Here is a 10406-nt window from a genome sequence, read left to right on the forward strand (position 1 = left end):
AAGGCGACCAAAGACTGACATACATTTCCTTGGCGCTCTGACAATCTCCGTGAGCTGTCCCGGCAGAATCCAGCCCTTGGCTGCATAACACTTCACTCCCGGTTGTCTGTGGCCCATTTCCCAGGTATTGTCCTGCTGGAGCAGCAGGAAATCACGCTGCTACCTTGGTAACAAAGCCAGGCAAAGGACTTGCTAACCTTAAAACTAAGGTGACCTTATGTACCTCTCTAGCCTCTCTGATTCACAGAGTTACATGTTACACAGTGATGTTTCTACACACAAAACCCAAAATTAAAGTGCTGCCCTTGTTTCTACCTGTGTTCTTTTGCAAGTCCATACCTGACCTCCTGTCCATCTTCACTCATTATACCTATCCCTATCATTAGTCCTTCCAACAACAACATCAAATGTGGATCAGCTCCGATTTTAGTTTCATTCTGTTTTGATATGAAAGTCTCTAGAACCCCCCATTCCATCCTACCCTTAAATATGCCATTACAGATGGAAGTTAAAAGAGACAAAAAAGCAGCCTTGAAAATATGAGGTGTAAATATTTTCAGGAAGAATTTTTGTCTACAAATACTGGCAACACTATCACCTCTTATATTAGACTAGTGGAACTATTTAAGATGTCTTGGTAGAATAGTGACACCAAGGGCTAAAAAACACCAACAATGAAACAACCCACAAGCCCAAAACCCCGACTTGACTTCTAGGAAGCTTGAGGAGGTTTTTTTGAGAGCTGGGGCTTTTTTCCCTGTCTAAAATGTGGAATCAGAGAAGCTGAGTTGGAAGGGATGCACAAGGACCATTGAGTCCAGCTCCTGGCCCTGCACAGGACCATCCACAAGAGTCTCACAATGTGCTTAAGAGGATTGTCCAAACACTTGAGCTCTGTTCAAGTTCAAATGGTCAGCCTTGGTGCTTTGACCATGCCCTGGGGAGCTGTTCCAGCCCAACCACACTCTGGGAGAAGAACCTTTTTCAAATATCCAACCTAAACCTCCCCTGACACAACTTCAGGTCATTCCCTCAGGTCCTGTCACTGGTCACCACAGAGAAGAGATCAGTGCCTGCCCCTCCTCTTCCCCTCAAGAGGAAGTTGTAACTGCAGTGAGGTCTCCCCTCAATCTCCTCCAGGCTGAACAGACCAAGTGATCTCAGCAGCTCCTCGTACAGCTTCCCCTCAAGGCACTGTCTTTGTTGCCCTCCTTTGGATGCTCTCTTCTAGCTTAAAATGTAAACCCTTGAATGATGAAAGGTGCAAAGCAGGTTGAGTGGAAGGAATATGGTGTTAGGGAAACAGTTTTACCTGCAGCAGGAGCAGGAGTTGGACCATTTTGCTGTTACAGTTCAGCTCTGTGTAAATACAATGGTTTCTTCACTATTGCTCCAGCACAAGTTTGGTGCTTGCCCATGAAGTTGCAGGGTCCAACCCAGATAAGGGACTGTTAATCCTAGTTAAGGTTATTACGTGTTTCCAGAATAAATGGATTGTTCAGAGAGCAGATGCACGGGTATCTCAGCCTAAACCTTTAATTGGCTCAAATGTTTTGGTGTGTTGGCAGTACCCGTGGAGAACCAAAGACACTAAATGTGATGACACCCTTCTGTCACTTCCTGATCATGGGTGCTGAAGGTGACTAAAATGAAATTAGTGGGGCAGTCCATGCAGTTACAAAGAAAACAAATATGACTTCACCCCAAGGCTTGTCCAATAGGACAGTGCTATTGCATTATGGTAAGTTACACATGGAAACTTAATATCTTCTTTGTAGGCAAACAGCATCTCCTTCATGTAGCTCATTACTATGGACTCAACCTGACCACATAAGAAGAACAGAAAACTTTTCTGTCTCCAGTGAGTTGGCATCTGGTTTTGAGAACACAATTTCATGCTTTCTATTTCTATAAAAAGCCAAACAAATAGTACTAATTCAAGAGTAATTGTGGGACACCAGACAAACAAGAAACACCAGCTTTAGATCGTCTTCTAGAATTAGCAAAAGTATTACCAAGTTCTGACCACTTGGCACCCTTAGTTTTACAGCATCCTAGTAAAATCATTCACAATGGAAAAGGGAGGGAGGGGTGTTAATGGCACCTAGGAATAATGGCACCCTTTTAATGAATAGTGTAATGACTGTGAACTCTGCAGATTCACAAAGTCACTACACTTTACACAGTTCAAATGTGCTTCACAGGTTGGGTTCTCTCAGCTGTATCCTCCCCTTTCTCATTTAATTTCCCATACTTGTTCAGGATTTCTGGGAAGTATTGGGAAGCCTAGATGAGGGAAATGCCTAACACACTCAGGAGGAAGAGCACAATTGGTGACTCTATGCAAGGTACCATCAAAATATCTAATTTTCATAGTTTTAAGTACACATCACACTAATTTCCAGCATCCCAGGGTAAAAAAGACAAAAAATCCTTTGCTCCACTGTGGACATGGTCTACGATACACAGGTCTAAAGCAAGACATACTGGTCCACAGCTCCACACATCCAGGCAGACTCACCCTTCCTCACCCAAAGGTGCTTCTCCATCAGCTGGCTTCCCAACATGAATGCATTTCTGCTATACAGCCCAGTTACTTTCTTCTGCTCATGGAAATGACAGGTGACAGAGTAAATACAGCAGGAAGACCTGCATACATCTCCTAGTGACTACTGCCAGCCTTGGGAGTTTGAGGTACATATTCTGCCCTGGTGTGCAGGTCTTAACTCCTCTTCTTGTGGTTGTCAACAACTAATCTTGGTTAAGGTTGTTGTTCAGGAACTAAAATAAAGTTGTCCGGGAATTTTATCTCTAAATAAATTGGTTTCTCCTCTGAAGTAAGAGCTCCATGTCCCATGACAGACTTGTGTTTTCAGTTAGTGCATTACCTACTTTCTTCTCTGTCTGCATAAATTGGACTTTCTCTCATTACCAGAAGAAAACATAGATATAATACTTGCCTTTTAATTGAAGATTTTGCTGTCATTTTGAATTGGGTATCACTCTCTGACCTGATGTAACTACTGTCAACATTTACAAGGTGACGTACTTCATTGAACAAAGTCAAATTTTCATAGGCAGCATAGTTTGTAGATGAGCCATGCCAGCACACGCCCACATTGAAGTAAGCTCAAGAGAAACAATTTGCCAATAAGACCTCGTTTGTTTTCCCATCTCACCTGTGCTGACCCTTCCCGGGGTCACCCTGGACTTCTCTTTCCGCTGGGTTAACTCTGTGCTAGAGCTGTGAGTTGAACTGACCAAACCAAGGTGCTGAGGAGCTGGGGCGGGAGCCTTAGGAGGAGCTGGCGGGGGGCGGCTGCGGGCCGAAGGGCTCCAAGGAGAGTTCCGCGGCAGCCAGGGCTCGGCTGCCCGTGCTGCGGCAGTGCCGGTCCGCACGGGGCCCGCAGCGATCCCGGCCCGCCCGTGGCGGGGAGCGGAGCCGGGATCGCCCCGGTGCCCCCGGAGCCCCGGCCGCGAGCGCAGCGCGCCCCCTGCCGCCGGCGCGTCGCCAGAGCGGGCACGGACCGCGCCCGCCCTGCTCCGCTCCGCTCTGCTCCGCGCCCGCCCCGCTCCGCGCCCGTCCCGCTCCGCTCCGCGCCCGTCCCGCTCCGCTCCGCGCCTGCCCCGCGCCCGCCCTGCTCCGCTCTGCTCCGCGCCCGCCCTGCTCCGCCCTCGTCCCGCTCCCCGCCCGCCCCGCTCCGCGTCCGCCCCGCTCCGAGCTTGCTCTGCTCCGCGCCCGCCCCGCTCAGCCTCCTTCGTTCACGCTTTCGTTCTTCCCCAAGCCCCACCGCCCCTCCGAGGTAACGGAGGTCACCGGAAGGGTGCCTGAGGAAGGGCTCACTAGGCAAGAGCGACGGACTTGGTTTGGTAGCCCTCGAGTGTTCTCGCTTCCTTTAGAAATACGTCCTTAAGGAAGTTAAAAATGTTTTGTCTGGAGGTTAACAAATGCGGGGCTGCTGTAACTAACTCCCCTGTATACATTATGTACTGTGATCATAATGTATACAGATCGCTCCTGCAGAATTCACATGGAAACAATTTCCTCTCCTAGCTAAATATTTTTTTCTCGTGACACATTTTTTTGTTTTTCTAAAGAATCATAATCTTTCTACGAAGTAATTTATTCCACGGAGTGGTTTATGCTGTCCAAAGGATTGGCAATTGCTTTCTCTCACAAGACGTATTTGCTGTTACACACCGTAAGTACTTCCCCCATGGATAGCTTATGCCACCATCCCTGCAATCTCGGGCATTTCAGGAAGCTTTAAAACCTGACACAAACTCCTGAGTGGAGTGTGGGAACCAGGCTTCTATTCTACAGCAAAAATTTAAAACACAGAAAGTAACAACAACGTTTGTAATCTCCTATCCAAATATGAGAACCTAAGGGGTTCACTGTGGACAAGTTGTCAGAATTATGAGAGAATGTGGGTCCTTGAAGAAAACTTCTCCTCTTCCCCTCCAACCATCGATGCCACTCTTCTCTGAAAGCTCACCCTACTGGAGTCGCTGCTCTGGCAGTGCTCGCTGCACTGCAACTCCCCCTCGCAGATCTGCTTTCCCAAACGTATTTCCCGATACTCAGGTTTCAACCTGATGCACTAAAAACCTTTCATCTCAGTGCTGCTGAGCTCACTTCTGACAATAGGCGTGACACGGGGTTAAGAGGGGGTACTTGTTCAGCCTCTTGAAGTCAGAGACTAAACTTTGAGTAGAGGAAGAAAAAAGCCACTTGAAAATGTCTCGCTGTGTGTGTTATGTAGTGTGGATGTGTAGGAAGAATTGCCTCTGCAGGGAACAGTTGGAGAACAACTTTGATAACAAACTGCACTGAATTCCCAAGATTATGTCATACAGTCTATTTTTATTTTTAAGAAATATTTTTAGTAAGCATTTATATTGTAGCAACATATATAGACCCTCCAAGATCGACTAGGGTTTGACTATGAATTCACAAAGTAAAATGACCATCTTTCTTCTGATGAGTTACAAATCCTTCTAGTAGAAAAACCATTGATCAGCTTTGCCCATACCTAAAGAGTATAAGATTTTGCTCACGGTTTAGCAAACTGTCAGTTGAGTCACAATATCTATTTCCTCATGGAAACATAGCTAAGTTGGTTTAACAAAAAAACCCAAAAAAACAAACAAAAAACAAACAAAAACAAACAAACAACAAAAAAAGCTGCCCTTGGGCTTTCCTTGTAGCATTTTATACCTTATTTATTTCATTTTTATTCAACCTTGTTAATTCCAATCTATTTTCCGTTTAAAATGCAATATTAACTCTAGGGCTACATCTCCCTTAGTGCTCCTGGGATCTATCTGATGACTTCAGTAGAAGCCGAGAGCTGACACTTTGCAGCACCAGGTCTGTAACCCACGGGGATGCATATGCAGGAGAAGAGATAGGAAGCCCAGCTATTTGCAGGACAATCAGCATCAAGAGGAGCTGCAGATTTGCTCCCTGGCCCCAGGGAGCAGTGTAAGCAGGCAGGACACGCATTCATGTACATTGCCTGTGCTGGCAGGTGTGAAATCCTACCATGCTGGCCCAACTAACAGGTATTCATTCCCCAGAAATTTCTGCTTTTTGTGTTGTCTCCAATTTGCAAGATAAGGACTATTCATATGTCCACCCATGTCCTGTGTTGGTGTAATATGACTTCTTTGTGAAGACTGAGGATTTTTAGAAGTGTAGCTTCATACCCTCAGCCATGAAATCAGGAATGTAGGACAAAAACTTCATTTATTATCATCAGGTTTAAAGCTTAATAAAAATTATTTGTATTTTTCATTCATAATTAAAGGACTAAACGTTTCTGGAGTGAGGATTAGTCCCACTGATTCATGTATCCTTTCATATGGAAAGAAAAACTTAATTATATGATCTTTTCCTTACAACAAAAACCTATTTAATGAAACTGGGGTGATTAATGACCATAACTTCGAAATTAGTTTGGAAAGGTGGCATTCCAAACCCTTTCTCCATCACTCCGCAAGATGACTGATGAGAGAAAATCCTTCCTCACTGTGCTCAGCCTCAAAAACACAAGCAGATGACAAACGTAGAAGAGCACTATAAATCTCAGTAAATTAATTGGTGTAGCTTTGTTAGCTGCTTAGTTTGCTACTAAGAGGGGAATCTGTAGTAGGATGTGATAGAGCAAAGAAAACAGTAATTATTAAAAGTACCAGAAAGCAAACCAGAGAAAAGAGGTGTACACACTGTTCACTGCTTGTTTCTAGTCATGGTTAGCAAGCAGAACCTTATGCTCATAATGAAGCTTTACGTGTGTATTGTAGGAGTCCATACACAAATTGGGATCAGGGATTTCCCTCGTGTTTGATTAGCAGTCTGAGGAGAGAGGACAGTGACATTTGTAGCAGAATCTAGTGGGCCATAAAGCCAGGCATGGTGGCAGTTATATCAGATCAGCTGGAGATAAGGAAGCTAAATTATGAAGGAGGCTAAATTATGAAGGACTATAGAGGTAAAGTTAAAACCACATTTCCTGCAGAGCTTCAAAGAGCTAGGGCAAGGACTCTGGAAAGATGGCACAGCTGATTAGCATTTTATTTAGTGAATTCTTTTAATAGCATTGTAAATTCCAGGTTTTAAATTTCTTCCTGAGTTAGGTTTTGGGGTTTCTTTTTTCTCTTCAAGATTTCTCCTGTTTTCATTGAGTAATAGGCCATTCCAGATGAAGATAACAAGGAAAACCTGCTATCTTGAATTGGCAGAGCTTATTCATTACTCCTAGATAAGTCATTAACAAGTGTTAGCAAGAGTAGCCTTTATTATCAACTACTGATTTTCTTTTCCTCCAGTGAGTGACTTTCTATCTGGTCTTTACATAAGAGCAAGAAATATCTTAAAAGCTATCCATGCCACGTATTTAACTAGATATGTAAGTATTATCAGTTTAGTGATCGGTGTTGGCTTACAGTGGGAGGGCTAACCTTTCATTTTTTCTTAAACATTAGGCAAATAGTTTGTGTGAGAAAGAGAAGGAAAAATAAGATATCAGAATTTTCCAAACCAGTGAATTTGAAAGGCTGGGTGAAACAAATCAGGAAAAGGGTGTGTTAACCCTGCAAGAGGCAAGAGAGAAGGCTGAAGATGCTGGCTGTGAAAACCTCACTTATTTCACAAGTTTCACACTTTAAATGTCTTCCCTTTGTTTTGGTGTAAAATGAAGAGTGTAGGAATAAGAGTAAAAAAAAAAAAAGAAACACAAAAAATCACTCCAATATTTAGAAAACAAGTATTGATCATTTTGTTAATTCACTTGTACTTTGTGAAAGATTAACCTGGTTTGTGTGACCTTTCTTTTCTTAAAATACAGCAGACTTCTGTATTTGCTAAGTAATTATTTTCAAAAGACGAGCTACCTAGTTTGGGCTAGGTGCAGCTGAGATAAGGGTTAGGACAATTAGTTCTGTAGTATGAAACAAGAAACAGCTCTTCATATAAATATCACACAATCAGATACTAGGCACAAAGTTGGACTAGTACAGCAGTGACAACTGTGGTTCTGGAAGCTGCAAACAACGAGTTCACCACAAGGAAATACTGCACAAGAGTAAAAGCATAACACTGATAGAGTGGCTAATGATGTTGAGTACTGACCATTGTCTGCTGATCATATATATGGTATATAATACATACATATATATGTATGTGTGTGTAGGGAGAAAACTTATACTGAGCATATCTGCGAGATGGGTTGTTAGAGTTCTCCCAAACCAGGGAGCTGCAATGCCTCAAGCACCCTGTATCTTCTTGTGCTATGAGCAACACTGCTTATTTCTCTGTAGGCAGTCTGCATTTAACAAATGCTTAAAGCATTCCAGGAATTGCAAAATAAAATTATAAATAAAATTTAAAATTAAAATGTAGCTATGTTCTAGTGGTGCCCAGTGAAAGGACATTAGGCTACAGGCACAAATTGGCAATACACAAAGTTTTCATTAAACATAAGGGAAAAGTTTCTTTCAGTCAAACATGGGAACAAGTTGGCCAGAGAGGCTGTGGAGTCACCATTACTGGAGATATTCAAAGCTTGGCTGAACAAAACTCTTTGCTCTTTAGAACAATTTGCTCTATTTGACCCCACTTTTGAGCTGGGGCTTGGACTAGAATTTATCTAGAAATCCCTTGCAATCTCAGCTCTGCTCTTCTGTGATCCTGTGAAACTGAGAAAGTCAATGTCTCTCATTTAGCTTAGTATTCTTTGGGGTTAATTGAAACAAAACATGATTTTTCAAATTATCCTTGTATGCCATCAGTGCACATGGTGGCAGTAACCTGCCTGCAGAACTTTCTACTCCTTACACAGTTGTACCTCTTCACCCTAAAATGAGAACCCAGCAGATACAATCTTCTGTAGTACTTCATGCCAAGTACATGTAAAAGCTAAAAGCTGAAGGAAGGCAGTTCAGAGGCATAGGAAATGTCTTTGAGAGCATTAATCTTGTCTTCTTTTCCTACCTCTCCTTTCTTCTCCTGCCTTCCTTTTCCTGTGCATGGTACTGGCTCAGGTAAATGTGGATGGCACTACTTTTTTACAACACTGCAGCAAAAAGAAAAGAGGTGACTTCTCAGTAACCTGTAGCTTTCTAACTTGTCAAAATGATTTCTGTACAGAACTACTACACTGTTTGTGCTGGCTTTGAAGTTGCCATCTCTTTGAATCCTGAGGTTTTCCCTGCACATTCCAGTGCTAAGAAAAGCAGATATGTGAGTCAGTTCAATCCAAAAGAAAGGAAGGCTGTGAGGACAGCAGAAGCTGGGTTTGTCAGGAGAAAACCCATGACATTTTGTTCTTTCAGTCAGGTGTGCTTGGCACCTGAAACTACTACCAGGAATTTTGCAGTGGCAAGAACAGAGAGTGGAGATAAAACAATGTTGGTGGGTGTGTGCATGTGAAAAGTGGAAATCTGGTTTCTGCAGACTGATGGTGGAATACAATTTTCTGCAGCAGATTTTGGGGAAGAAACCAGGGAAAAACACCCTCACCCTCTCCCCCCCCACAATAAAACAGCTAAATCTGAGGCATCGAGAGCTTACAGAATACAATAATATAACAGAATATAAGAATTTATAGTCCTAAACACTTGTTAGAGATGCTTAAAAATAATTTTTATTTCCAATGGATGGTTTACATTTTTAAAATTAAACCTTTTTATGCCTTGCTTTTTAAATGTGTCTAGGAAACAAACTGGCATTCTGAGCACGGGGAGCAAAATGGGGAGCATAGGGCAAGAAGATAAGAGATTATTAAGGGGATAAATTCTGCTGCTATTTGGATGGGGGACAAAGTTTTCTTTTAAACACCTTTTCACTCAGCAGCTTTCAGGTCTTTTTATTTTTCCTTGTTGCTGTATTTTTTAGTCAAGCTGTTAATGGAAAATAATGTAAGTTAAGCAGATCATCTCATTCAGGATAAAGAGAACACAATTAAAAATGAGGTGGTTGTGATACTTACAAACTTGAAAGAGCCTTTTCTGAAATTATATAATTGCTTGCAGTAAGAAAAAAAGGAAACCACAAAAATGAAACAAGGTTGTGCAAGATTATTTAACTATTATCGCTGACCTGAACCAAAAATTTTATCTCAATAAACAAGAGAGACTTGTGACTTTGTTCTTGTATTTGACAAAGCTCATTTACACTAACACCAAAAAAACCCCTTCACCCAAAATAATCCACTCAGGCCCAGTCCCATTTGCTCTGATGGGAATTCAAGAGCAGGATTGAGTGCATGTCTAACATGTAGGTGACATTAATATTTTCTTTATGCAGGCTTAGAATATAACTGAGTGATGTATTTCTCCTAAAAAAATAGAAAAGTACACCATAATGACTCACCATTTTTTTAAATTACATATAACTTTTATGGAGGGACTAGAGAGACTTCATTCTAATTTTGAAATCTTGTTCTTAAAAGCTACAGAACCATTTTTCCCACGCTGGTACACTTGTCCTTTCAGCTATAAACAGAGAGGCAGAATTTATATGTAGAGTACTGGAAATCTCTTTACAGGATCTAAAAACAGCCTTTCAGTTTGTGAGAATTTTGCCATGATAAACTACATCTTGTAGTTTGTTAACATGGGAGTGCTGAGCATGACTGGAGAGAAGGAAATTCCAGATCTCCGCAAGTCAATTTGTTGCTATTTCTAATAGTTACTAGGAAAGTATTTCTTAATCTCATCATTAGGGCAAAGCTCAGTACTGGTGTCTTGAGACTTGGACTAGACTAACTTGGAGAACACTTGATGATGAGGTAGAAGAAGAAAGTATTAGCAGGAACTTTTTATCAGTTTTTATATCGTGGCAACTTGGGATATGAGCAAACAAAGCAATGGTGTACTGAGAAGTGAAGGTTAAAATGGAG

Source organism: Agelaius phoeniceus, chromosome 6, assembly GCF_051311805.1.
Source record: "Agelaius phoeniceus isolate bAgePho1 chromosome 6, bAgePho1.hap1, whole genome shotgun sequence".
Classification (NCBI taxonomy): domain Eukaryota; kingdom Metazoa; phylum Chordata; class Aves; order Passeriformes; family Icteridae; genus Agelaius; species Agelaius phoeniceus.